This window comes from Tamandua tetradactyla, chromosome 9 (genome assembly GCF_023851605.1).
Source record: "Tamandua tetradactyla isolate mTamTet1 chromosome 9, mTamTet1.pri, whole genome shotgun sequence".
Lineage (NCBI taxonomy): Eukaryota > Metazoa > Chordata > Mammalia > Pilosa > Myrmecophagidae > Tamandua > Tamandua tetradactyla.
The window spans coordinates 48,196,000-48,223,026 of NC_135335.1; the positions used below are offsets into that span (position 1 = coordinate 48,196,000).

Genomic DNA, 27,027 nt, shown 5'->3' on the forward strand with positions numbered 1-27,027 from the left:
AGACATGTCATCCCCTAATCCAGTTTAACAACCATTCTTGACTAAATCACATCAACCAGGGAGATGATCTCATTACAGTTTCAAATATACAGTATCGAATAGGGATTATTCTACCTTTATGAAATGGGATTTATATCAAAACACGGCTTTTCTTAGGGGGCATACTTCCTTTCAAACCAGCACAGAAGGCATGTGGTTGGAATGTGATGGTCCTTATCCTGCTCCCTTTACTTCCAGCTTCTGATGCCAGTAGTCTCCTCTCTAAGTGCCTGTGGGCCTACACTTAACTCCTCTGGGACACAACTCTATGTTCTGGCTTGCTTAGTGTTTCATGGGAAGATTCATGGCGATGTCTGCTGGGCTCTGCCTGTCCAAACATCCACTTCTAGGCATCTGCTCTCTCTGCTGGCACTCTAGGCATCTCCAAGTGTCTGTATCTCTGTAGGCTCTCAAGCAACTGTGTTTTCTCCAAAATGTTTCCTGTTTTAAAAGACTCTAGCAAACTATTCAAGACTCACCTTGAATGGGCAGAGTCTGTGTCCATCTAATCAAAAGGCCACACCCACAGTTAAGTGGGTCAGTCATTATGAAAAGAGTCCACTATACAATGTTGAATCAGGATTAAAGGACATGGCTTTTCTGGGGTACACAACACTTTGAAACCAGCACAACTGGTATTTGACTGTAATTTGCCAGCCTCTTCTTCTGCTGTTCTCTGGATGCTGTGCGGTGTTCTTCTGGACTAGGGAGTACTGAAGCAGTGGATTCAGACAGTTCATGTCTGTTTAATAGTTGTTCTAGTGGAAGGGTTCATTCTTGAAGCTTCCTATTTGGCTGTCTTCCAATAATCCTACCATTATTTCTTTAGGTGCTCTTTCTTTTTTTCTATTTTTGTAAATTGTGGGAACATACATATAAGAATTAACTTCCTATCCACTCCCATAAAAAAAGCCAGAGACCCCATCATTCAACAGTAAAGAAATGAGATGTACCAAGGAGCTTGAAAGTACATTCATTCCCAGTTGCAACTCCAGTTCAAATGCTACTGGCCTACATGTTGACTAAAACTTGAGATTTGGGAAAGGTTTAAGAAGGGCAACACCTGAGGAGAAGCCCTAGTAGTTCACGCTCTGGAGAGAGGAAATTCAAAATTAACCCAACTGACATTGCATCTGCTTCCAGCTTATTTATAATGGGCTAAGACCAGAGAGTGGCTGACATCCTGCTGGCCTGATGCTCTTTGTCCAAGAGTCCCCCTCAGACTGGCCTCTTGGTCTGCAGGGAAGAGGATTCTGGGTGTGTCCTCTGCACCTACTACCTCTGTGCATCCTGGAAGCCTGGCACCGATCTCACCTCCTATCAGAGGAACCATCTTCTCACTTCAACAAGGCACTTGGTTTAAAGGTATTACTGGAAAGAGATGTGGAATCAAAATATTAAAAAGGGATATTTGATCACACTATGAATGAGGATGTTCACGTGAACCTGAGTATTGGGAAAATGGGAGGGTATGCACTGCAGGGTGAGAGTGACCTGGACACAGTCTTCCAGTGTCACCACCTCAATCATGGGGCTGCTCTTCCAGACATGTAGACCTGGTCCCTGCACAAAGCCAGCAGGAGACCTGCAGATGCCTCATGAACTGTTCAAGTGAGGACTGTTGTGCACGGGGGTGGAATTTCTTCATAGGGACATGGGATTTTGCTTTCTGTTCAAAGTATTAGAGGACAACCATTATTGTTAAAGACTTCTGTCTCTTGCAATGATTGTTTTGGGGGGTGGGGGTCCAGAAATAAAGCCCAGGTGTTCTGCACGGAAGGCAAGCATTCTACCACTGAACCACCCATGTACCCACAATGATTATTTTAAATTGGGCTTGTGGAGGCATTAAGTCTGAGTACAGAGAACAATAAAGAAGTGTCAGATCAATGACCATTCAGTTGCTATCAGTTTGGGGTGTGGGAGATGGAACCTATGGTTTGGGACTTACCCAGGAGAGGTGCCAGGAGAGGTGCCTGGAGAGGTGCCAGGGAAACCCCATCACGAGGACCCTGGTTCTCTGCTTTCTCCTACAGGAACCACACTTCAAGTTTCCCTTGCTTTATATTTCTTTATGCTCTTTGCCTCATGGAATGGATCTATGTGTTGCTAACTCCATGACTGATATTTAAAATTTATTCTCTGAAATTTATACCAAAAAATAAAACAGTAAAAACAGTTAGAATGGGCAATGGTAAAACTTTTTACAAAAATACGTACTTTACACTATTGATTGGTTTAGTTTCAAACACTCAGGACACTGAAGTAATGAAATGGTTGAGGGTGGAGGTGCTGGTTCCTCTCACTATCCTGGGACACCCCCCCAGCTGCCTGAGGAGGGCTGGCTAAGACCCCTAACCACGTACAGTGAAAGGAGGAGGAACTCTCAGCAAATCTCTCCCCTACTAAGACAGCCACTCTCTTCACTTTTTGTGAGCTTCCCTCCTAGATGTGCAGATCTCAAAGTCTTAGGTGTCAGGACCTTGTCATGGCTTCAGTGTCTGTAAAGGTTTCTTAACATAAGGAGCATCTATCAATATTTACCCCGTTAATTGAAATGGAAAAGTAACATTGATTTTTCAGTTACTTTATAAACATCAATCCTTAAGACTTCTATCTAAAATTAAACATTTTATGAAAATTTGTTCTGTCTTCCAAAATGAAAAAAAATGCTAGCATGAATTGTGGCATTTTTTAGATTTTTCAACCTCTTTAATGTCAGACCAACACACCCAGGTCCCCTTCTTATTTCAGTCAATGACACGATGTGCGTTTGGCTGAAGAAGATGAGGAAAATGGAGGCCCACGCAGGCAGGTCCCTGTGGCTTTCTCAGTGGAGGACAGAGCAGCCATTCATAGTGACACGTCCTGGGAAGGAAGTGAGGGAAGGTGCCAGACGAGGTTTCAGGAGAGTGGTCAGTGATCAGAGGGGAGGGCTAGTCCAGGACAGCAGGGGGTCAGCACAGAAATGTCCTCCATTTCAGATGACCAGGATGGAGGGATTGGCTGTGGGAGCACATGAAAGACAGAGCCCAAGCCTGCTAGTTCTCACTGTTTCTTCAGGAAATTTGCAGCAACTTTCCACAACAGGCTTCAAAATGGATTTAAACAGGGAAAACGTTCTGTTTTCTGGACTGTGGAGGGTCAACCCTTTGCTTGCCCCAGTGATTTACCCCCTTGCATAACTCCCAACTAACATGGGAGCGGAACCTATGATCTGCTTTTGATCAATAAAATATGGGAAATTGGTGGGAAGCCTCCCCTTGACGACTCAGCAGGGCTGGCGCATGGGACAAGACCCCGTGAGCACCCAGACGATGCAGCAGGGCTGGCGCATGGGACAAGACCCCGGAGCACCCATGTTTATAAGACCCTCCTAGTGACCTGGAATGTGAGCTTCACTTGTTGGCCCTGCAGAAGCAAAGGGCCCTGCTGGGGACTTCCCCTGGGTGGGACCCCATAGCTGGGAGCTGAGGCCCCCAGGAGCGGAGGCAGACTGACAGCCCACAATGAACACAAAGCTGGGACCATCCACAGCAGTGAGGAAATGGCCCTGCCTGGGAGGGGGAGGCAGACTCCTCCCAGCAGCCTCCAGGGGAGAGTGGAGCTGTCCGCCACCTGGACTCCAGCCCAACAGGAGCCTGAGCAGAGAACCCAGGAAGCAGAACTCAGAACCCTGACCAGGTGAGGCCAAGACATAATACATGGGTGGTGAGGATATTGCCAGATTTGTGGTAATTAGTTACTCAGCAAAAGGTAACTGATGGCAGATGACCTGGGCCACTTCTTGACACTGAGAGGGAGGTGGGATGGGGAGATGCAGGGGGTTCCAGGTTGCTGGGTCTGATAAGACAGCACAGAGCACGGGGCCCTGGAACACCTCAGGCTCCATGAGACCACTGTCCCTCCCCTGTTCTTGTCATTGGAGAGTGACAGCAAACCTGTATCCTCGGGCCAAGTGAAAGGGAGGAAGAATTTATTTTAGTGTTCCCAAGCCAAGTCCCTTGGGTGTAGGCTTCTCTTTTCAAGTTCACTTCAAGGAGCAAAAGTGATTTGAGTGGATTACATGAGGTAACACCCACAGCCCTGCTGATGAACAGAAGAGGCAGCAGATACCAAAGTTGGAAGTTTTGGCCTCACTTCCCCATGAACTTGGACCCCTGTGGAAAGTGTCTGCATCTGATGCACAGTGATAATCTGCCTCGCCCTTGGACTGGATTGGACATGCTCAGGGAGGCTGTGTTCCCAGACTTGGAGCCAGAGAAGTGATCAGGGACCTCTGAGGGACGAGTGCTGACACAATACATCATTAGATTGTGGGCCATGCCCAGACAGTGTTGGAACCAGGACACAAGGTTATCACCCCCAATGTTGCTGCTGCTTCCAGCACAAGAGATGGTCCATGAGTCTGTCCTAGAGCCCCAGACCCTGAGGGAGGCTGAATCAGGACAGACTGTGTTCAGGACCCTGCAAAGGAAAAGAAAGACAGCAAGTCCAGGACCAGGTTCCGGATGGGCCAGAAGAGGAGTAGAGGAAGGGGTCCCCCATTATCCCATAATGGGGAGTCTCACCTGTGCAGTGAACCAGGAGTGTGAGGAGGAGGGGAGCACCGGCCATGGGAGGGCCCCGAGGTCAGCCCACTGAGACCCGCAGGTGGGCAGGGCAGACTTGGAGACTTTATCCACTGAGCTACTTGGGTGTCAGGGAGGAGGGAACTTCATACAGATTGGCTCACTTTCCTCACTGCCCCTGTGGAGACTGAGCCTTGAGGTGGTACCTCCAGTGTGTCCTGCCTCCTGGACCCCAGCAGGAGGTTGGGGTGAGAGACCTGGTCTCCCTAGAAAGGCTCTCAGGCTGGTTCCCAGGGACCCAGAACTGCTGTGTTGTCACACAGGCCCCTGAGCCCCGACCTTCCCCCAGCCCTCACAGACCTGTGTGAGCTCTGGTCCTGTGGCAGGGACCCCAGTGACCCTGCTGCTGGCCTGGTGCTACCCCCACTGTCTCCCAGAGCAAATGGGAGCTTCCCCCAGGGGCAACTCTGCCTCCCCAGCCCCTCTGCCCACAGGGCCCTGCTCCTTAGTAACCAAACTCCCAGACTCACCCACAAGGTTAATAGAAACAAGAGGGAGTAGTTAGGGGGACATGCTCACGATTTCTCCCTGCATCCCAGAGTATTAAGTCCATGGCGGTTATTTTCAAGCAATTATTGAATGAATATAAAAAATGAATAGTGTATATATTTATAATTTTATAGGAATAGAATGATATGGCTCCTGTTATTCTGTATTAGATTTTTCCTGAAAGCATCATTTCAGTTCTATTGTGTCCAAGAAGACTGCTTGAAATTTTTTCATACCTTCTCCTATTTCCTCCTCCCAAACTCAGAGGTCAAGACTAAGCTCTATGAGTGACTCTTGACCCTCCCTTTCTGCAAACCCATGTCAAAACCAAAGCAAGTCCTGAGTCACCTCCTGTCCATCCTCATATCTGTCCACCATTACTAGGGGCAGGCCAGGAGCAGTGCAGGAAGGGCAGGGCTCCCACCATGTCCTGCTGCTTCCTTCCACTGTCCCTCTGATACTTTTCCCAAAGTAACTACAGGAAGCTTAAAACTTCCCCCAAATCCTGTCACCACCCACCTTACTAACTTGTTCTTTCTCCGTAAGAAACCCCAGCACTGGCTCTCATGTCCCACCTGTCTAACCTGCTTCAGAGCTTCTCCATAATTCACTGTGACACAGCCCCAGCCCCATCTTCCTTCTGTGGGGTGCTCTGCAGCAGCCAACCCTGGGCCAACAGTGCCCCAGGATGGACACGAGTGACTCCTGAACCTGGAGAAGTTTCCAGCACTGGAGGAGGGCAGAGGATCAAGCCCAGGGACATTGGGACTTAGAAAAGGTCCCGGAAGGATGAAACCTGAGGATTTGCCCAGGGAGAATACACTCTGCAGAGAGGAAGATGAAATGGAATCTCACTGGGATTTCATCTCTTCCTCTTTCTTCTGAAAACTTCTCTTTCACCTCAATGCAAAGGCTTGGATTAAAGGGACTCAGAGAGAGAGATAAGGCATGGAAACTAAATGAGGATGTTGGGTCCTTCAGTGAATGGGAAACTGCACATCAAGCTGAGTTTAATAGGAATAGGGTGATGATGGAGAGATTAGAGGTGAGAAGGTTCTGAGGACAATCTTTCCACATCACCGCCCACCCCGCATCTGCTTATTCATCTTAAAAACTATGGTCTCTAAACAAGGGGGAAATTTTCTGATGGTCATCTCAGTAATGGTTCTCAATAGGGGAAATGGGTGTGAGGAAGGAAATTTATGTTATAAAGATATCGGAAGAAGAACTAGCAAAACAACAGAAAAAGATATAGAATGTTAATATAGAGAAAAAAATAATAATAGTAAAAAAAAAGATATTGGAATTCTGTTTTCTCTTTTAAAGGTAAGAAGAACATTTTGCTTTTCTTGACCTCTGTTGCTTCATGTATTTATTAGAGGTGGTCTTACAAGCAGCATTTCTCCCAAGGAGAGACCTCACAAATGACCTGGCAGAGGAGTTAACAAGTTCGGACACCATCAGTTTCAAGTATGAGTCTGGATTGGGACCAGGGAATGGAAAAATGCCTCTTGGACTTCACCATGGAGAGGTCTCAAGGAAAATACCACCACTGAATTCAAAAACTTCACTTCTCCAGAAGTCAAGCTTTCTGGCATCCTGTATTTCACTACTCTCCCTTGTAGAAGTCTGCAGGTTGCTGAATTATAATTCATATTAACAAAAGATCTTGGAAATTTATGCCAAAAGGTAAAGAAGGAAAAGAATTAAAGACACCAATTTTACAGTGGAAAGGTCAACAATATATACTTATACTTATGAATGACTTAGTTGCAAAACTTCACAGGACCCTTGGGAATAACTAGAGACAAATAATCATGTGCTTCTACCAACTATTCCACTTGAGTTAGCCAGGCTTCCACAAGATCTAATAAAAAGATAAAAACATAAGGAGAAATGAACTGTTACCAACTTTCTGTCCACATGGGAGAAATTCCTTTTGGTAAATTTCTTGTACACTTCCTTTCTAGTACAACAGTACTTAAACATTTTGTTTTCATGACAGCGTTATAATTAAAAATTATTGAATATTTATAAAATTACTTTGTTCATATGTGAAGATTAATTTTTACCATGCAAATATTTCCTTAAAAGTTAAACAATAATATGAAACCTATCAAATCTAAATATTAATACATATTTTAAAGAGAATTACTTGAATTTTCCAAAGCTAAAACAAAATGCTTGTGAAGGAAATGTTAAAATTATTAGTAAATCTATTTTACCCTGGAAAAATAAAAATAGGTGGATTTTCAGGTCTCCTTCTCTATTCAGTTGCTGCAATATGCCTTATAGGTTGAAGGTGTTAGGAAAATACCTTGACATACTGCAATGTCATTCATGTCCTTTAGTGAAAGACAGAGGAGCCTTGATGTTGAATGCATCATAAGAAAAGAGTGAATAAGGGAAAAATCTTTGGTTCAGAAACATGGTCAGAAATGTGATCAGTCACAGAAACGTTCCTGTGCTGAGCCTGTGAAATAAGAATGGAGAGGGGGGTGAGATCCAGAAAGGATGGGACCAAGCTCAGAATTGTATCCATGCCCTCAGCAAAATTTAAAGAAGTTTCTCACAGAAGAGCAGCAAATGGATTTCAATGGAAAAACAAGGTCTGTGTTCATGAACTGGGAACATGGAGACCACAAGGTGTTCACACTTGCAAATATCCTTCGGATCAAATATGGACACAGGCACAAGGGTAGTTCAGTGGTAGAATTCTCACCTGCCATGTGGGAGACTCAGGTTCAATTCCTGGCCCTTGCACTTCTCAAACACACCACCAAGCAAACAAGCAAAAGCCAAATGAATAAAAATTCACCAAATGGTGCTGCAATAAAGGGATACTCGTAAGGAAAAAGAATGAAATGTGAACCTCACCATTCAGCATACAAATAATATATAATAGAAGGGCCACTCCCCTTGTTCCCTGATGTCCTACATGACCCCATATGGGAAACTGGAGCAAGAGTGACCCCTGCTGGCTAGAGGAAACTGCTGATGCTCCAATGAGCTCTTCCTGATTGGAGGGTCCACGAGGCAGGGGGTGGGGAGCTCCTCCAGGACCAGAGGAGGAGGGACAGCCCAGAGTCTGCAGAGCCAGGGCTTCAGCCAGCCACAAGGAAATAAGTTCTAAAAGAGTAAGGAGGCAGATTCTTTGCAGGTGAGCCTCGGGTCAAACTAGGCCATGATTACGATGACCTGAGTCTGAGAAGAACTGAGACCTGAGCAGATGACTCAGCTAAGCTCCATCTGGACTCCAGATGCAGGGACATGCTGAAGTCATCAGTGGAGGTGGTTTGCAGGAGGGGTGTGCAAGACACCATGATCTGGAGGTGGTTTGGATATTTTACACATGTTGCTGTTCTAATTGTTTCAATCATAGGTCTGACTTCATCCTCCTGGGGCCAGGAACCTGTGGCACTAAACAAGTCTCTGGAATTTAGTTAAGAAATATCCCAAGTAAGGCTTGAGCCTCCTAGAAGTGACAGTGACTTCCAAATGAAATCTTACAATCCAGTGTGATGTCTATCAATTTCAAAATTGCATTTTTAATCTGTATTAGAACACTCACTTTGATAAACTCTTCCCTAAGAACCTTGAGAGAGAACATAGTAGGTATTTGAGGAAAGCTATTTTATCTGAAAGAATAGCCACATGTTTTGCTGATGTGGCTCACTGGAAGGGAGTTTGCTTTCCCTGTCCTGAGTCATGGGAGAGAAGGCCTTGCTGGGGCATCTGCTGGGTAAAGGTCATGCCTCAGGACACCTCCAGGTTAGGAAAAGGCCCTGGGCTTGGCCAAAACACTTCATGGGTCCATGGTTGTGAGGAGAGGGGACTGCCCAACCACAAGAACCATGCTGCTGTTTCTTTTATTTTGCCACAGGAACAGACCAGGAGCTCATTTAAATTGGTCTCTCCCGGTGCATACTCAGGACACTCGTTGGTGCTGAGTCTGGATGATAAATCCAGCTAATAGCTGGGGCAAATCCCATAACCTTCAGGGAGGCCTTGGGGGCAAGAAGCAGCAATAATAGGGGTCAGATGACTTGAAAGAATGTTGTTTTCCTTATTCTGCCTTTCTACTCTAGTCTTTGTGACCAGTCTTTTCCAGCCTCTGTGTCCCCACCTGAGACATGCCACTAGGATGTGTCCAGGGAGATATGACCTGAATGAGGGAGCTGTGAATGGACTGGGGTTTCCTAAGGAGACCACTGTGAGCCTAAAGGATTCTGAATTCTGTGGCTACCCCCTGCAGTCATCACCCCCCAGCGAGATTCTTCCTTACAGTCAAGGGATGAAAGGCTGATGTCAGGGGATGCTGTTATTGGCAAGGAGTTGGAGGAAATGATGGCATCATGGGAAACCAAGACATTAACTGCCTGGATGTGCGGCCCAGATTCTTATGGGTTCTTATCTGAACTTCCCTACCTGTGCTAGGATGGTGTTGATCAAGACTGGAGATTTCCAGTTTCTTCTTAATGCCCTGATTCACATGAGCATGGAATGGTCATTTCTCCTCCCACAGATGTGTTCTTGGACTCTCCTAGGGACCGTGTAGAGTGAAGCAGTATGATATCTGGGGCAGGAAATATCCTAATGAGGTTTCCGTCAGGAACCAGGTCGATGGCCCACATTCCAGCGAAACCAGAGGCCCCATAATGGGGTCATTTGATCATACCTGGAGGCCTCACCTGAGTTTACAGAAGGGGCCCCAGGAAACCTCAGTGAAGCTCAGCAGACACTGATCCCAAGTCTCAGTTAACAGTCAGTCTCCAGCAGGACCTCAACTAAAGGACACATTCCCATTCCTTACTAATTGGCTCGTTGGTTGAGATTTTGTTTGGGGAGCTGTACGGATGGAAAAATGTGAAGAAAAGTAATAGAGGGCCAAAGCCAAGTTCATGATCCATTTTGGGGAGATGGCTATGCTTGGAAGCAGGGGAAGGGGTAGACACAGGAATGTGTGCGTGAGGTTCATTTTCTGTAACTGTTTAAATTGTAAGTCATATCATCCACTCTTCTTTATATGATACATTACACAGTAACAGAAACATGCTGAAAGGTGAACTGTCACTCAATTTCTTCCTTTCCTTTACCACATAAGAACATTGACACAGAACAAATGCAGAACTGGAGAAAGGTTCCATGAGACTTGACAAGTACAAGGTGAAAGAGCTGCCTCTGTGGCCTTGGAGGTGATGGAAACAAAATCAGAATGAATGGAGAAAGTGAGAATGACAAGGACAGCGCCAAGGGCACACCACAGCCATCCATGCTGACCTGATGGCACTGAGGCTGACGCCCAGGCCCTCCCTCCTTGTCCCTCTAGCCTGTCCAGGGCTTGTCCACATAGCAAGTGGAAAGGAAGAGAGACGTTCCTCAATGTGGGGTTCCTTGAGAGATTCAAAGAGTGAGCCAGGGGTGCAGCTTTGCCTTCCCTTGGAGAGAACCCTGGAGTGGAGTCTTGGTTGTATTTCCTGTTATTTCATTTGAGTTGAATATATAGAGACAGGATTTAAAGACCCTTCACACAGAAAGGATCCCTCAATCTGATGGTTGTGCAGGAAGGCTGAAAATATTTAATGAGAGTACATGAACTGAGAAATGCATAAACAGATGTGGTAGGTCCCTAAAGGCAGTCTATTGAGCCACAAAATATGAATAAAAAACAACCAAATGCTAAGACATGGATGAGCCTTGAAAACATAGGGTACATGAAAGGACACAGAAATGTAGTTTTCATGTTGTATAGTGCATTTATAAGAAATGTTCAGAAAAGTCACAACCATAGAGGCAGAATAGTATTCTTTATACTTTAGAATGCCAGGTCGTGGGGGCTGGGCAATGTGGAGTGTCCCCTCATAGGTACAGAGTCTCTTTCCAGGGAGTGGAAAATGTTCTGAGATTTGATAGTGGTAACGGATACACCATTATGCATAGTAAAACCTACTGTGTCATAGATTTTAGAAAGGAAAACATCTTTAAAAAGGGGTAATTTTGTGTATGTGTGCATTAGCAGAAAAAATAATTATTAAAGGGTAAATAGTTGCATTGTATAAAATGTAGTCTTTAAGTGCTTAAGAATATGAATAATATGCATATATTTACATTTAAGAAAAGGTAAAGAGACACACAGAGAGAGGTTGAACCACCTCTCTCATATTTAAGAAAAGGTAGAAGAGGAAAAGACAGTGATTGATAAAGCATGTAGCAGAAAGCTAAACTTATCAATATGGGTAAAACATGGACAAGAGTTTTAGGATATTTTTGTCATTATTTTACATGTTTTTGACAATATCAGAGTAGAATGCTAACAAAAGAAAACAAATGAACAAGGAACTGAAGTTAGCAGTAGGGGACTGAGTGAAATCAGGGCAGGTTTTGGTCTCACTTCCCTGTGAACTTGGACCACTGTGGACAGTGTTGCTGCTTGAATAGATGCACAGTGTAACCTGCCTCATCCTCAGGCTGGAACTTGGAGATGCTCAGGCAGGCCGTGTTCCTGGACTTGGAGCTGGAGGGATCCCTGAGGGACATTTACTGACATACTACATCGGTTGTTTGGGGGCCATGCCCAGTCACCGTTTGTACCAGGACACATAGTTATAACCTCCAATCTTGCAGCTGCATCCTGCACAGGAGATGGTGACCATCTCTCCTGGAGCCCCAGACGCTGAGAGAGGCTGAGTCAGGACAAACTGAGTCCAGGACCCCACAAAGGAGAAGAAAGGCATTGAGTCCAGGACCATGTTTCAGATGGGCCAGGAGAAGACTAGAGGAAGGAGGAAGGAATCCCTCATTATCCCCTAATGGGGTGTCTCACCTGTGCAGTGAGCCAGGAGCATGAGAAGGAGGGGAGCCCAGTCCATGGTGGGGGCCCAGACCTCTGCTCACTGAGACCCACAGGTGGGAAGGGCTGCTATGGGGACTTTATCCTACAGGCTGGCAGTTGATGCAGGTGGGAGGGGACCTCATGCAAATCTTCTCATGGGGCCTTGACCTTCTTCATTGCCCTCTCTGGCTCCAGATACTGGAGAGAGGGATCTTGACTCCTCAGGACTCTGCAAGGAGGATGTGGCTGAGAGACTATTTCTGCAGAAAATACAATCCTTCTACTCCTCAGGGACACTGAGCTTCTGTGCAGAGGTTGCACAAAGTTTCAGGGCTTATCATTTACACCCAATCCCTTGGACACCTGCAGAGAACACAGAGACCTCTGGCCAGCAAAAACAACCTGGAACCCCTGGACTGCATGAGGGACTCTGGTGCTCAGACAAAGGCTCCCTGATGTGTCCTTGATGGGTGCCCACAGCTGCCTTGAGAGCATCAGGGATTTCCCCACAGGACACTCCTCCAACTCCAGCTCTTGGATGCTCACTGTGGCCCTGCTCTTCAGTGACCAAACTCCCTGACACATCCTTGCACATCCACAAAGGAGTTTACAAGTATAAACTAAACATAAAACACCAAGGAGCAGATTCCAGCATTGTGCTCGTGATTTTACCTCCAGCACCTCCCGAGTGTAAAGTTCATGGGACGCTTCAGGCAGGAGTCTTTGCGTGAATCTTGGAAATGATTATTTACACTTCTATAACTTTATGCTAAGATTATTCTTTATGTGCTATTCTGTAGTTGATTTTTTTTCACTCAGGCATATAAGAAATCTCAATTCTAATATGGTCTAGCAATATCTTCCCTTTTTAAAATAACTGGTCCATGTCATTCTTCTAAACTTTTGTGTCAAGCCCAAATTCTTGGAGTGTATTTGAAACCTCATGTACCACCCTCCCGTGTCCAATCTTAATTTCAGTCCTTCTGATTCCACTTTCAAGAAGTCCCCAGAGCTGCCCAGCACCACCCAGTTTCAAGATAGGACCTCCTGTCAACAACAGGGAGAGCTGCAGTCTTCCACCTGGCCAACTACTCCTCCTTCATTCTCCATGAACCCATCCATACAGCAACCGCAAGGCACATTCTAAACCTGATGTACAGCCACCTCCCTGCCATTTTCCCTACTGACAGTGAATAGGTGCATCTCTTCCTCTGCATTTTCCCTAGCAATTGTTCCTCTCTGTTCATTTTAAGCACTTTTATTCACACATCACACTACCCAACCTAAGTATGTAGACATGCCTTAAGCATCATACTCTATCTGAGGACATTTCCTTTTCTTCCACAAAGAATCCATACCGAGACCGTTTTCCCACCGCGTCTCCGACTGGAGCCAAAAATAAACAAACCCGCCATATCGGATTTGCAAAAGCCTTAACGCGGCTGGAGACTTCGAAAAGCGAGTGGAGGCCGGTGGGCGCCCAAGGGTGCACTCCTTGGCCCGTGCTCTCCTGACAGCACCCGAGTTCCTTTATTTACACCAGCTGTATGCAAACCGAGAAAGAAACAAACACCCCCAAGAAGAAGGAGAGTAAAGTCAGCATGAGCAAAAACTCCAAACTCCTCTCCACCAGCGCCAAGAGAATTCAGAAGGAATTGGCAGATATCACTTTAGACCCTCCACCCAACTGCAGTGCTGGTCCCAAAGGTGATAACATCTATGAATGGAGATCAACCATTCTAGGGCCTCCGGGATCTGTGTATGAGGGTGGTGTATTCTTCCTTGATATCACTTTTACACCAGAATATCCCTTCAAACCTCCAAAGGTTACCTTTCGGACAAGAATTTATCACTGTAATATTAACAGTCAAGGAGTTATTTGCTTGGACATATTGAAAGATAATTGGAGTCCAGCACTAACCATTTCTAAAGTCCTTCTTTCTATCTGCTCACTTCTTACAGACTGTAATCCGGCTGATCCCTTGGTGGGAAGTATTGCCACTCAGTATATGACCAACAGAGCAGAACATGACAGAATGGCCAGACAGTGGACCAAGAGATACGCTACATAAATTGGGTTTTCACAATTCTTACGTTATTTGTCTGTCACAGAAGAGAGCTGCTTATGATTTTGTGGGGGAGGGTGGGAGTTGGTAAAGAGTAGGGTATTTCTATAACAGATATTATTCAGTCTTATTTCCTAAGATTTTGTTGTAATTTAAGGTATCTTGCTACAAGTAGACAGATATTGGTAATAGCATCTTTTAAAACTGTCATTAGTTCTGCAATATTAGCTGAAATGTAGTACAGAAAAGAACCTACATTTAGACATTTGGATTCAGTTTCTTATAGTATATAAATTAAAAACAGCCTAATTTTGTACAGGTTACACACATGGCCATTTATGTAAAAGTCCTTCCAAGACTACACACTTTTTTTGCTTAAAAAAAATTGGAATTTGTTTTTCCTTCTTGGGAGGAAACATTGGTATTTAATAGAGGTTTTAAAAAACAGTCATCTCATATATATAAAACGGACACATGGCTCTAAGACACCATATAGGAAATGAGTAGTTGTGTATTATTTTATATGCCAGTCTACTTTATTGTGAAAAGATTAATAAAGGTTTGAATCAGGACTTGTGAAACCTGTAGTGAAATACCTTAAGCTGTTAACTTTAAGGTGTGGAATAGGAGTTGCTCAGTGGATTGGTTATATATTGTGGACTACTTAAGTCTGCATTTGTTACTGTGCTAATAAACAATATTAAAAACAAACAAACAAACGAACAAAAAAAAAGAATCCATACCCCTTCTCCTGTAAGAATTTGAGAATTTTGCCACGCAAAGGAGGACTCCAAGAGACGTTCTCTCATGCAACACGCAAGGGGTTTATTTTCCACACATGTGTGGGGCTCGCTGAACACGCAGGAACAGAGAGCCCCCCGCCTGAGCTTGTAAAAGTTTTTTAAAAGGGGTAAGATGAGGGGGGTGGGAGTCGAGCATGGGTCACAGGTGCTGTTTTGCAAAAAGCAGATAAGAGCAGCTTTACAACAAGCACTTTTAACAGTTTCACAGCGAGCATTTCTTGAGCATGAGTCATGGGAGTGGCTATTGCAGATAGCCACAGTTTTACAACAAGTGATTTAGGCGCAAGGAGTCAGGGGGGGGAAGGGCGAGAAACAGATAACCGCCCTGGGAAAGTCTCGGATTGTTTATTTTCAACCTGATGGGGCCCGTAATTCTTTTCTTTATAATTCTTAACTCACACCAAATGCATAGCCATGAATACAAAATGACACAAATGCTTTTGCTGGATATTTCAGAAGCTAAGATATATGTAAATAGCGAAATTAAGCAGGAAAAATTAGCTACTGTTAAGCTTTATAAAATCCCTTTTTACACTCCCTGCCCCTGCCTATGGACATTTAGTTTTGGGATAATGCCTTTGTTACAGTCAGTGGAAGTATATTACAATGTTACTGTTGACTATAGACCCTAGCTTACATTGATTGTCCATTTTCCCACATACCACCTATTTTCCACACTCGGCAATACTGACATTCATTTGTTTTCCCTCATGAAAAAATGTTTTTTTATTTGTACGTTTAATTGCCATCACTGTCCACTCCAGACATTCCTAAATTATACCATCTCATTCTTTATCCTGTCTTTATCCTTCCAGTATTATCTGTGCCCTCAGCCCTTCTCCCTCTATCATATTCACATTCAGCTTCATTTAGCACTTATATTACTGAGCTACAATCAGGCAGTATTGTGTTATTCATTTCTGAATGTTTACCGTCAGTCCTGTCACAATAACTGTATTCTTTCTGCACCAGTTTTCCAACCTCTACCCTATTCCTATCTCCTAGAGACCAGGAGTAGGGTTGTCATATGATGCTGAAACCTCATTGCTCAGTGTATACCTGGAGGAACAGAGTATGGGAGCATGAGTGAACATTTCCACACTGGTGTCTGTGTCAGCAGTGTTCACAATCCACAGTGAATGGAGGGGCCTGCCGGTACAAGGACTGAGGAACAGAAGGGGAACTGTGACGTAGACACACAATGGACTACTGACCAGCCCCAAGAAGGAATGAAGTTGTGAGGCAGACAACTTGGTAAGTAAAACTTAAGGGCTGTATGTTCAATGAAATGTCAGAAAGAAAAAGATGAATATTATCATTCCTCACTCATAAGGACTAACTATAATATAAAAACTCAGTGAAATGAAGTCGAGAGAATGGGTTTTCAGTTTGGAGCCTACTGTAAAGGGTCCTGGATTGTAAGCTTTTAGAGTCCTATCTATTCAGGATTTGTAACTGTTATTTCTAAATTTTGAGATACTGAGATATTTGTGTATAACCTGGTCATTCCTAGAAAGTTGGTGTATTTTCATGATGCCTGAGATTAGAATTAGAGCTCATTTGTGGAATGTTTGTAAAGAATGCTTGCATGTTTGTATGTTAAGAATTACCAATAGCCATATTAAAAATAATCTGATGTTCAAACTTGCAAATTTCCTTTGGCAAACCCATCACCCTGGCTCTCTGTCCCCCTTTCTGACCTCCTCACCAGCCTCCCCACTAAGGAAAGTGCTGCTGCTTGTAGGTGATGTGCAGTGATGATCCACCTTGTCCTTGGGCTGGGACCTTGGCCTGGAGATGCTCAGGGATGTCATGTGCCCAGACTTGGAGCAACACCCTTCCTTGGGGCAGCATCTGCAGCCTCAGCTATCACTAGCAGGTTTGTCACTCTCAGGCTGCTTATCCAGAGGCCACAGGGACATTCCAGGTACACAGGTGGGAGGGGACCTAGGGTGAAGAGAGAACACAGACAGGTCAGGAGTGGCACATCCCGAACCTGAGTCTCCCTTATCCATCTTCCACCCTTTACACACAGGAGAAGTGACCAGCCCTTTCATAGCCTCTGTTTTCCACCTGACCCCTGGCCTTTGGATGTGATCTATGGAGAGATTATTGAGAAAAAACTTCAGTAATGGGTCATTTCTTCCTGTTAGGAAACATTATTATTGAAATCTTTATAATTACCTGGATAATTTGTCCATGTTTAACTTGATTTAGCATTCTTCTTCTAGAGAGGGGATTTCTTGCTTTCATAGCTCTCTTCCATCTTACCACATCCCCAGGCCTTGAAAAACCTGATAAACTCTCTGAGTCATGGATCACTGAAAGAACAGAGATCATTGTGAGACTATATCTCCCGTTCTTTGCTCAAAAATATTCTAAGCTGTTTTACAGCTTCTCCATGTTCCCACTGCCTGTGTTTCAGACTTTTGATTTTTCAAATTAAAGTGAAAGAGTTGGTTTCCATTTAAGATGGAGTAAGCATACATTATAGATCTGCACAGAACTCATGAGACAGTTGCTAGAAGACCTGGAAAAGTAAATCAGAGCAGGCAGAATGGATAAGTTATGGGCATCAAAAGCACCACTGAAACAATGGTGATTTTCCTGCTTTCCCTTTGGTGTTCCCTGGCCTGGAGATAATGTGGCATCTTGGGGGTTGGGGTGGGCCAGACATGCAGAAAGAGTCAAAAAGCAGAAAAAGAAGCCTTCCCTTGATATGTAAGAGAGGTGGATCCTAATCCTCAGAGTGATGTTGAAAATACACTTGCATATGTTCTTTCACTTTTTTCTTATCTCCAGCATTTTCTTATCCCCAGCACAGCCTCCAGGCAATTTTACATGGATGGCAGTAGTGACCAGGGAGGCAGTGGGGACTTCTCTTTCTCATTGTAGGAGCTGTTTTCCCAAGATAGTGACACCAAGTTCCATTGCTTTTGTTCCTCTATGTCTTCTTGCTATTTGGCCTGGGACTTGGGCATAGTCATAAGATATGCATGGCATCACTGGGTAACTAAAATACTATTAGTTGTTTGGCCAAAGTTCCAAAAAGGAAGGAGGCCCCTGTAACAAGAAGGACTGGACAGTTTGCTGTGATAAGAGTGTGATAAGATTGGGAAAGCACCTGTAAGTTATACTTCAACTTCTAAACTCAGCTCTGATTGCTTATGCATTGATCTGATCAGAATATAATAGGAAGACTTTGAGAATAAAATGAAGAAATTGACTCCCAACCATGACCCGTAAAGACCACTGTGTGACACACACTCAGGGCAGATGCAAATAGTATTGCATAGCAGTGCAAATGGAATTGAGGTGGAAAGCAGGCTGTACGTGAAATTGATTGGAAATTGACTGAACCCCACAGGCCCAACTGTCTTCCAAAACAAAAATATAGTAACATAGATGCAGAGCTTTTGACATTGGATACATTCAGGATAGAATAAACAATCACTGAGAACATGGACAACCAAGGAAACCTCCTTTGACATGGGAAAACCCATCCAGAGATGCTAAGGCAGAGTGACCCAAGTGGGTAGTTTTTGGCTTATGTGTTTTCTTTTCACATTCTTTGGCAAAGGCTTACCTGGCAAAGGCTATAATTTTAAGAATGATCTGAGGAGTAAGAGTGTATCCTCTTGGAATGAATGAAAAGATAGAAGGTCTGGACATGAAAAGAAGATAGAGGATGCAATGAAACTACTAGAGATGAAAACTACACTAGATTACATTAGCACAGGATTAAGTTTACAGAAGTAGATTACTGATCTTGACTCTATACTTATGAAAACACAGGAAAAAATCACATAAAAGGAGAAGAATAAAGAAAATAAAAACAAAATGCCTAAGTGCATGAGGGATACCATCAAGCAAAGTACATTGAGTGGGGGCTCCAATGGAAAATAAACAGAAAAGGAAAGACTGGCCATAAATGTCCATACTCCAAATCCACATATCCAAGAAGCTCAAAAAAAAAAAAATCCTAATCTGAAAACATGAGGAAAACATCCCCAAATCTCATTATAACTGATAGGTTTTGGGGGGAGCCCCAATAGAGCCCTCTTTATGCCTTTATGACTGTTCAGTGGTTAGTAAAATATCAACAACAGTGTTTCTTCCCTGAAGATTTGGCCATGTGTCACTTTCTCTTTCACTCCCACCATTCTCACCACAAAAAGCCCAGTCTCAAGGTTCATTCTGCATCTGCCCATGAAGGGTGCTACATTGAGGTGATTGCTTAACAAGGGAGCTGTTTCTGCAGAGCCTGAGCACAATGTAGAACGTGCCCCAAGACAAGATCAGTTCAAGATGTTGGACTGGAAGTGACAAAGACTAAAATGTGTGGTTGCCTGAAACCCCAATAAAATTGTATCAAACAGATTGAAAATACATGGTCACTAGTAAGGAGGGTGGTGACAGGACTATAGAGAACAACACACATTTGAAAATAGGACAAAGATGGACAAGGGTTAAGTGATTTGGACCTGGGATGAGAAGTATCAAGTCTGCAGCGTGAACCAGCCAAAGCATCCCCAGGAGCTGTGGGTAAGGCAGGGGTGGGCTGGGGGAGAGTCAAACCAGAATGAGGGGAGAGGGGATTGGTGTCAACCTAGGTGGAATCACCTGTGCAGTGAGCCAGGAGGGTGAGTAGGAGAGAGGTCCAGGCATGGTGGAGGCACCCCCAGATCTGATCTCCCAGGGCTGAAAGATGAGCTGTTTTCCCCCCAGGCCTCTCTCATACCCTGGTTGAGGAGAGTTTCTGGTTCTGCAAATCAGCCTGAGCTCAGGGGTTGTTTGAGAGGGAGTTTTGTGGCTTCCAGAGAAGGGTCCAGTTCCCAGGGACTGATTTAGGGAATGGTAGTCAATGGAGACATACCCTCAGCCCAGAGATTTCACCTTCCCCTGATGTTCCAATGAGTCTGAGCCCATCACCATTCCCAGACCTCATTCTTTGGCTGACCTGACCTCAGTAGAGCACAGAGGGGACATTTGTTGGCACTTTTCAGGGAACCTGCAATCCCTGCCCATGGGGTAATCCTGGGCGCTGACCTGGACATGGCTGGAGAGTCACTGGGTTGATGCTGGCTGGTCCTGGCATCCCAGACCATTGCTCATCCCCATCTGGACTCAGTTGAGAGGCCACTAGTTTTCATCCAGGCACAGGGGTTTCCTGTCCACAGTCAGTGTGTGGGTGAGTCAGTTACAGGCACTGATCTCAGCCTCTCCGTAGAGGCTGTACACAGAAGCGAGGTGGAAACTCCCCCTCACTAAGTGCACATGGAGTTTCCAAAGGTCCATTCAGGTACAGGATGTGTCTTCCATGAGCTGTGAGATCCTGGGGTAGGTCACAGGGCCTTTGCCCCAGTGTCTCCCGTGTAGGGTCAGGGCAGGTACAAGGCAGAGGCTTGTTTGCTCTGTAAGAAATATTTGAAAGGGAATGAAAACAGGATGTGAGCTATGGGAGCAATTAATTATAATTTTATATGATGAATTTGCCTTCAATCCATGGGGAAAATGTACGAAGTGATGCAAAAAAGAAAAAAAGAGTTTATACCTGCATAAGGACTAAAACAACTATTGCGAGCCAGGCAACAGAAAACAGAAAAATAAATTTGGCATCTATTTCACTGAGAGGAAGAGAAAAAAACAGGTCCACTGGCCCATGGGAGGTTCTTCCAGGAAAAGTGAGAAGCACACATGGAGTGTGTTTTGAGGGGTTGTGTGTGCCCGGACCTGCAGCCAGCCAAAGAGGGGCCATCTCCATAAGACAGAGAGCAGGCCCGCAGGGCAGAGGAATTTTGACAACAGTGTTAAGGACCATCCTATGGAGACAGGAGGACACCTTCTCCTTCAGGTCTGAAGTCAGTGTCACTCACCTCCCTGCACTTTAGTGTCACTCCCATACTTAGGGCCCTCCCAGCTCCCATGGCTCTGTCAGGTTACTCCGCTGCTTCCCCCTGGTGACAGCCCCCAAATGGCTGCTGAAACACAAGGGGCCCCTTGTCCAGGTAGACATCCAGACTTCCTTCTCAGGTCTGAGCCTCCCTCATCCATGGGTACTGGGCCCCAGGGTAGAAATGATGTTCTCTGTGTATCCCCATGTGGCCCAATACCTACAACAATGGGCTCAGATTTTCCAAGGAAATATGCAGAGTCCCATTTGGGTGAGGAGGGGGAAGCTCCTGCACATATCTCTGGGTGCTGGGTGCTCCATAGATGGAAACTGGGTGTCATCTAAAGGAACACATTTATCATATACTTACTCCCAATCTCCTCTGCCTGGGCTTCTTCATCAGGACGGGACTGAAACATACAGAGGCGGCCTTGATTTCCCCCGTGAGTGGGCTCATGCTGCTCCCAGGACTTCTGGGCATCTGCTGGGCACAGCTGGGTTCCTGGCTCTTTTCCAGCTCCTCCTCAGGCTCCCTCTGCCCCACTCTGCCCCCACTGTCAGACCCCAGAGCCACCCAAGCATTTGGTCTTCATGCCTCCTAGCAGCCCCCTTCCTCCCCTGAGTTGTGAGCTGGGACTGCAAGGCCAGGAGAGGGGCACAGGCCCTCCTTTGGGGGACTTAGCATCAAGGGACCCTCCATTCCTGGAGACTCAGAGCCTGCACCTGCCACACCCTGGCTGGACAATGCCACCACCCCCGCCAGAGTGAGCCTGGGCCTGCAACTCTCCCATGGCCCCGTCCACACCCACCACCAATAGCCTGGACAAGACTGGCCTTCCCTGACTGCAGGCCCAGGCCCAGGTTCCCCCCCACCTGGCCCCTACCTAAATTTCCCAGCAGACTGGTTGCTGCAGTTGCCTCAGTGAGATCCCCCGATGGTGAGAAAGGGGCTCTCCTCCAAGGAGGATGCAGCCTTGGGGTCACAGCTCTCAGCACCCCCATTTATGGTTCTCCTGGCCAGCGCCGCCCACCTCCTCCCAGCTCTGACCCCCAAACCTGGTTTGGTTACTTCGGCAGAAGCTCTCTAGGACCCTCCAAGTGGCAAAAACAAAGAAACAATAATACAGCGGACCTCTGAGTGACTGCATGAAGGAATGAAGTGGTGAGGCATGCAACTAGGGGAAGGAAACTTAAGGACTGATTGTTGAATGAAATGTCAGAAACAAAAAGACAAATATTATCATGCGTCACTCGCATGAACTAACTATACTATACAAACTCGGTGAACTGAAGTGGAGAACATGGATTATCATGTATGTAAAGAGTCCTAGATTGTAAGCTCTAACAGCATCACATCTAGTCAGGAGGTGTAACTGTTGTCTTTAAATTCTTAGATACTGAGCTGTTTGCATATAACCGGGTCATTCCCAGAAACGTTGGGTATTTATGTGACACCTGTGACTGAGAGTTAGAGCACTGAAGCTGGGAAACTCAGCACTACCCCATACAGGAAATGCTCAAAGAGTTGAAAAGGGGATCAGATTTCATCTAGAGATATGAATGAAGCTGATCTGGATAGGACTAAGGTGAATCAGAATGCAGGGGAAAGGCTGATTTTGCCCATATTTTAAAACTTCAACTCCTATGTGAGACCAAAGGGAGAGATGCTTGGTGCAAAATTTATATTTTGAGGGGCACATGGGTAGCCCAGAGGTAGAATGCTCACTTTTCAAGTGGGAGGTCCAAATTTGATTCCCAGAGCATGCACCCGAAAATAAAAAAAAATTTCCACATATTTTGCATAGTGCATTCCCTAATTTAACTTGTATGGTCAGTTCAGTTGAACACCATAAGTACATGGAATCTTGAATAGGGCATGCGATGTTATTGGCTTGTCCAGGTTAGTGTGCTGCCCCAATCTATCCCACAGTAATCTGAGCAGTAAATAAAGGGACTTGCAAAGTCCCTTTGGGGAAATGCAGAGAGAGGGGGAAAATTCAAATTCACCATTTGGAGAATTCCTGATATTTTTGCAAGCAGTGGGGACAACTAAATCAATAGGCCAAGCCCTTAATCTTGGGGTTCATCCCTATGAAGCTTAGTCCTGCAGAGGATAGGCTGAGCCTACTGATATTTATGACTGAGTCACCCCCAGAGAACCTGTTTGTTGCTCAGACGTAGCCTCTCTCTCTCTAAGCTGATGTGGCAAATGCACCCATTGACCTAGCCCCCATGTGGGCCATGACTCCCAAGGATGTGAATCTCCCGGCAACGTGGGACAAAAGTCCTGGGATGAGATGGGACGTGACAGCAAAGAATTGAGAAAGCCTTCTCAACCCAAAGGTGGAAGAGAGAAAATAAAGTGTCAGTGGCTGAGCGATTTCAAACAGAGTCGAGAGGTTATCCTGGAGTTTATTCTTATGCATTGAATGGATATTCCTTTTTAGTTCATGGTGTATTGGAGTGGGTGGAGGGAAGTACCTGAAACCATGGAGCTGTGTCCCAGTAACTGTGATTCTTGAAGAAGATTGTATAAAGATATCACTTTTACAATGTGACTGTGATTGTGAAAACCTTGTGTCTGATGCTCCTTTTATCCAGGCTATGGACAGATGAGTAAAAAATATGGATGACAAATAAATAATAGGGCAGATAAGGGGTAAAAGAAATTGGGTAGATGAAAATATTAGTATTCAGTGAGGGAAATGGTAAGTGGTTTGTGTTTTTTCTTTTTCTTTTTCTGGAGTGATGCAAATGTTCTAAAAATGATCATGGTGATGAATACACAAGTATATGATGATAATGTGAGCCATTGATTGTACACCAAGTAATGAAGGTTTGCTTGTGAAGATTTCTCAAAAAAAACAAACAAACCTTGAAATGCTCAAAACTCAGAAAAGCCTCCAGGAAGGCTGCCATGGTCAGGTTCATGTGTCAACTTGGCCAGGTGGTGGTACCTGTTTGTCTGGTTGGGCTAGTGCTGGCCTTTCTGTTGTGATGAGGACATTTCATAGAATTAAATCATGAACGCATCACTGTATCCACAGCTGATTCCATTTGTAATCAGGCAAAGGGAAGTGTCTTCTGCAATGAGGGATGCTTAATCCAATCCCTGGAAGCCTTTTAAGGAGGATTCGGAAGAGACAGGCTCTCTTCCTGCTTCGGCCCATGAGCCTCTCCTGTGGAGTTCATCCAGACCCTCCATCCGAATCATCAGCCTCACCGCCTGCCTTGCGGATCGTGGAGTCTGTGTTCCCATGGCTACATGAGTCACTTTTATTAATTTTATGGTTATGAATATTTCCTGTTGATTCTGTTTCTCTGGAGAGTCCTAACTGTTCTAGTTTGCTAGGTGCCGGAATGCAACACACCAGAGACGGATTGGCTTTTAATAAATGGGTTGTATTTTGTTAGTTCTTCAGAGGAAAGGCAGCTAACTTTCATCTGAGGTTCTTTCTTAGGTGGGAAGGCTCAGGGTAATCTCTGCTGGCCTTCTTTCCAGGCCTCTGGGTTCCAGCAACTTTCCCTGGTTGATTCCTTTCTGCATCTGCAAAGGCCTGGGCTGAGCTGCGAGTGCTGAGATGGGTATGCCTTTGTGCACTCTCATTTAAGCACCAGCCAATTAAGTCAAACATCATTCATTGTAGCAGACACGGCTCCTAGCTGAATGCAGATGTAATCAGCAACAGATGAGGTTCACATAGCATTGGCTCATGTCCATAGCAACAGAACTAGGTGCCTTCATCTGGCCAGGTTGACAACTGAATGTAACTACCACACTAACTAATACAAAGGCCCAAATTCTCGTGGAGAATTAGAGGCTGCTCCCCGTGGAGCAGAGCTGCACCTTCACGCCCACAGCACATGCCATAGTGCCCAGCATCCTGTGTCCACGCGCCCAGCACCCTGCGCCCTTGAGCCCACCAGTGCATGCTCTTGCACCCAGCATCCCATGTATATGTGCTGAGCACCCCGTGTCCACGTGCCCAGCAGCCCACACCCTTGTGCCAGCACCACACATCCATACGCCCAGAACCACACGCCCTAGTGCCCAGCACCCCGCGTCCATGCGGTGAGTCCATACGCCCCCACCAGACTGTCCATCCTGCCCTTCCACCCATCCTGCCCATCACCTGCCCTGCCCATCACCTGTCCTGCCCATCCACCCGTCCACCCATGGCCTGGGTCTGGAACGAGCCTCTGGACCTCTCTGGCCTCTCTGTCCTGTCCGAGGCGGGCTCACTCCCCACTGTCCAGGTTCGTGTGAGCGAGTGGCCCCACTCAGTGTGCCAGGCCCCTGAAGGGTGGTGACCACACTGCCCAGACTCATTTCTAGTTTATCTCATTCACATAAAAAAAGTGTGATCGCTACAAGAATAACTTTTTGGAATTATTGAGGCTTTTTAAAGGCCCAGTACACGAACAATTTTGATGAGGATTTAATATATGCTTGCAAGAAAGCATATTCTATACATGATAGGGTACCTTGCAAGCCAGCTCGTTCAAAGCTGGTGTTAAACCTGTGCTACATCCTTCATCTCTCAGAAACTGGAATCCCCCTCAGCAGTCCATGAATTATTTTATCTTGTTTCATTTTTTATTTTATTTTATTTCAGATTTCAAAACCTGCAGCACCAGACTTTTATCCTTCCCTGTGAAGCGAGGCCCTTCCTTCCCTGGCGTTGTGCCCCTGCCCACAGCAGCCCCTCCTCTTCCTGGTCCTTATTATGCTCTGACTGCTTGTGGGTTTCTGGATTTCCTTCCCACTGCTATAGCACGTGGGGTCCGCAGGTGTTTTCTCCGAGTGTAACCACGGGAAGGGGGCCAAGCGCTTTCCTGCTGTGGGACCCTCCTTCCCGCCCCGTGGGCACGTGTGTGCAGGTGTGTGTGTGCAGGTGTGCGTGCGCGGTGTTTGCACAGGCGTTCAGCCCTCTGGGCTCCCACCCACCCGCCGCGTCCTGCCGTCGGCGTCCGTAGCAGTTAGCGCGCTGCACCGGGGCCTGACCGGGCACCCGAGTGGGGCGGCGGAATGAATAACGGACCCCAGGGTCTCGCATCAGCACCGAAGCGGGGCAGCGGGCGCGAAGGCTTCCACCTCGCCTATTTCTGTGCAGATCGACGGTCCTAGCAGCGGCACGCGCGCTGCGGCGCTGCAAGACGCTAGGAGCCGGCTCCGTGGCCCCTTCTTTACCCGCATCCGGCCGAGAGGGGCTCGCGCTGGGCAGGGAAAGAGGGCATGGTGCTCACCGGCAGGCGCCGGAGTTGCAGAGAAGCCAGCGGTTCTCAGATTCCCGCTTTACGTGGCCCCTTTAAGTGGAGCCGGCTGAGCCGGGTCGTGACGTCAGCGAGGCGCGGGAGCGGGGCGGGTAGATCCTCTGTGGCTTCGCGCCAGGAGGCGGGGAAGGGCGGGGCGCGTGCGGTGGCTCGGATGACTGACAGGCGCCGTCACCGCCCCGCGGCCTAGCAACGCTCGCCCCGCCGGCTCTGAGGGGCGGGACTCGCGCTCGGCACAAGGCGGCGGCGTCTGAGCGAACCTTCCATACCGGGACCTAACGGGTGCGCGGGACGCGGTGTGGGTCGGCGGCGGGGTCTGAGGGAACTTTCCTCGCAGGGACCTAACGGCTGCGAGGGATGCGCTGAGGGTAGGCGGCGGCGAGGAGCGCGCGGGGCGGTGACAGGGCAGCAGAAGCGAGCGAGGCCGCGCCACGGGCCGGGCCCGGCGCTCTGACCCCTGCCCTGACCCTTGGGCCGCCCCCGGCGTGGCTGAGGCTTCGTGGCCGCCGTTGAGACCGGCTGGGCCGGGCCCGGGCCGAGGAGCCTTGGCGTGGCGGACGGCTGCCAACCTGGACGCCTCCGTGGGTTGCGGCTTCTCCAGGTGAGTGCCCGTCGCGTGGGCCGGGGCAGTGGCGCGGGCTCCGGACCCCAAATTCCGACCCCGATGACCACTGCTTTGCCCTGAACTCTGGTCCCCTGCCAGCCCCGGCCCGGAACCCGTGGCCCCCGATCCCGAAGACTGTCCTGAATATGGCCCTAGAACTGGACTGGAACTCGTTTCCCGTCCCCTGAACCCTGGGCTCGAATTTTCAGCCCTGATTCCCCAGTTCCTGCCCCACATCCTAGATCTGGTCTCAGAACCCCGAGTCCGGACCTAAGCAACCACCCCTGTTCTCTGACCCTTGACCACAGTTCCTGACCCCTGGGTCTTGGGTCAATCTGGGTTTTGAACCCCACGGGTGGTGCCCTGGATTCCCAACCCCTGCTTGGGGACTCTAGC

The 27,027-nt window shown here is 46.8% G+C and overlaps 2 long non-coding RNA genes and 1 pseudogene across 6 annotated transcripts in view; all 3 read left to right on the forward strand.

Moving 5' to 3' along the window:
- Window positions 1–10,289: 10,289 nt before the first annotated feature.
- LOC143647098 (uncharacterized) lies at window positions 10,290–19,233 on the forward strand. Of its 2 annotated transcripts, XR_013157850.1 has the most exons (4): window positions 10,290–10,354; window positions 15,866–16,114; window positions 16,572–16,739; window positions 18,441–19,233. It is a non-coding gene; the product is annotated as an uncharacterized LOC143647098 (long non-coding RNA). The 2 variants fall into 2 exon arrangements; XR_013157849.1 differs by lacking the exon at window positions 10,290–10,354 and having other exon boundaries at window positions 15,726–16,114.
- LOC143647097 (ubiquitin-conjugating enzyme E2 E1 pseudogene) lies at window positions 13,524–14,785 on the forward strand (annotated as a pseudogene).
- A 7,018-nt stretch (window positions 19,234–26,251) lies between the features above and the next one.
- LOC143647101 (uncharacterized) overlaps window positions 26,252–27,027 on the forward strand; it is a 129,963-nt gene continuing 129,187 nt past the window's right edge. For 3 of the 4 annotated variants that reach the window (XR_013157857.1, XR_013157855.1, XR_013157856.1), the window contains exon 1: window positions 26,252–26,309. This is a non-coding gene — a long non-coding RNA (uncharacterized LOC143647101). Of the gene's footprint in view, window positions 26,310–26,567; window positions 26,629–27,027 lie in introns of those variants that run through there. The other variant, XR_013157858.1, reaches the window with a different exon arrangement.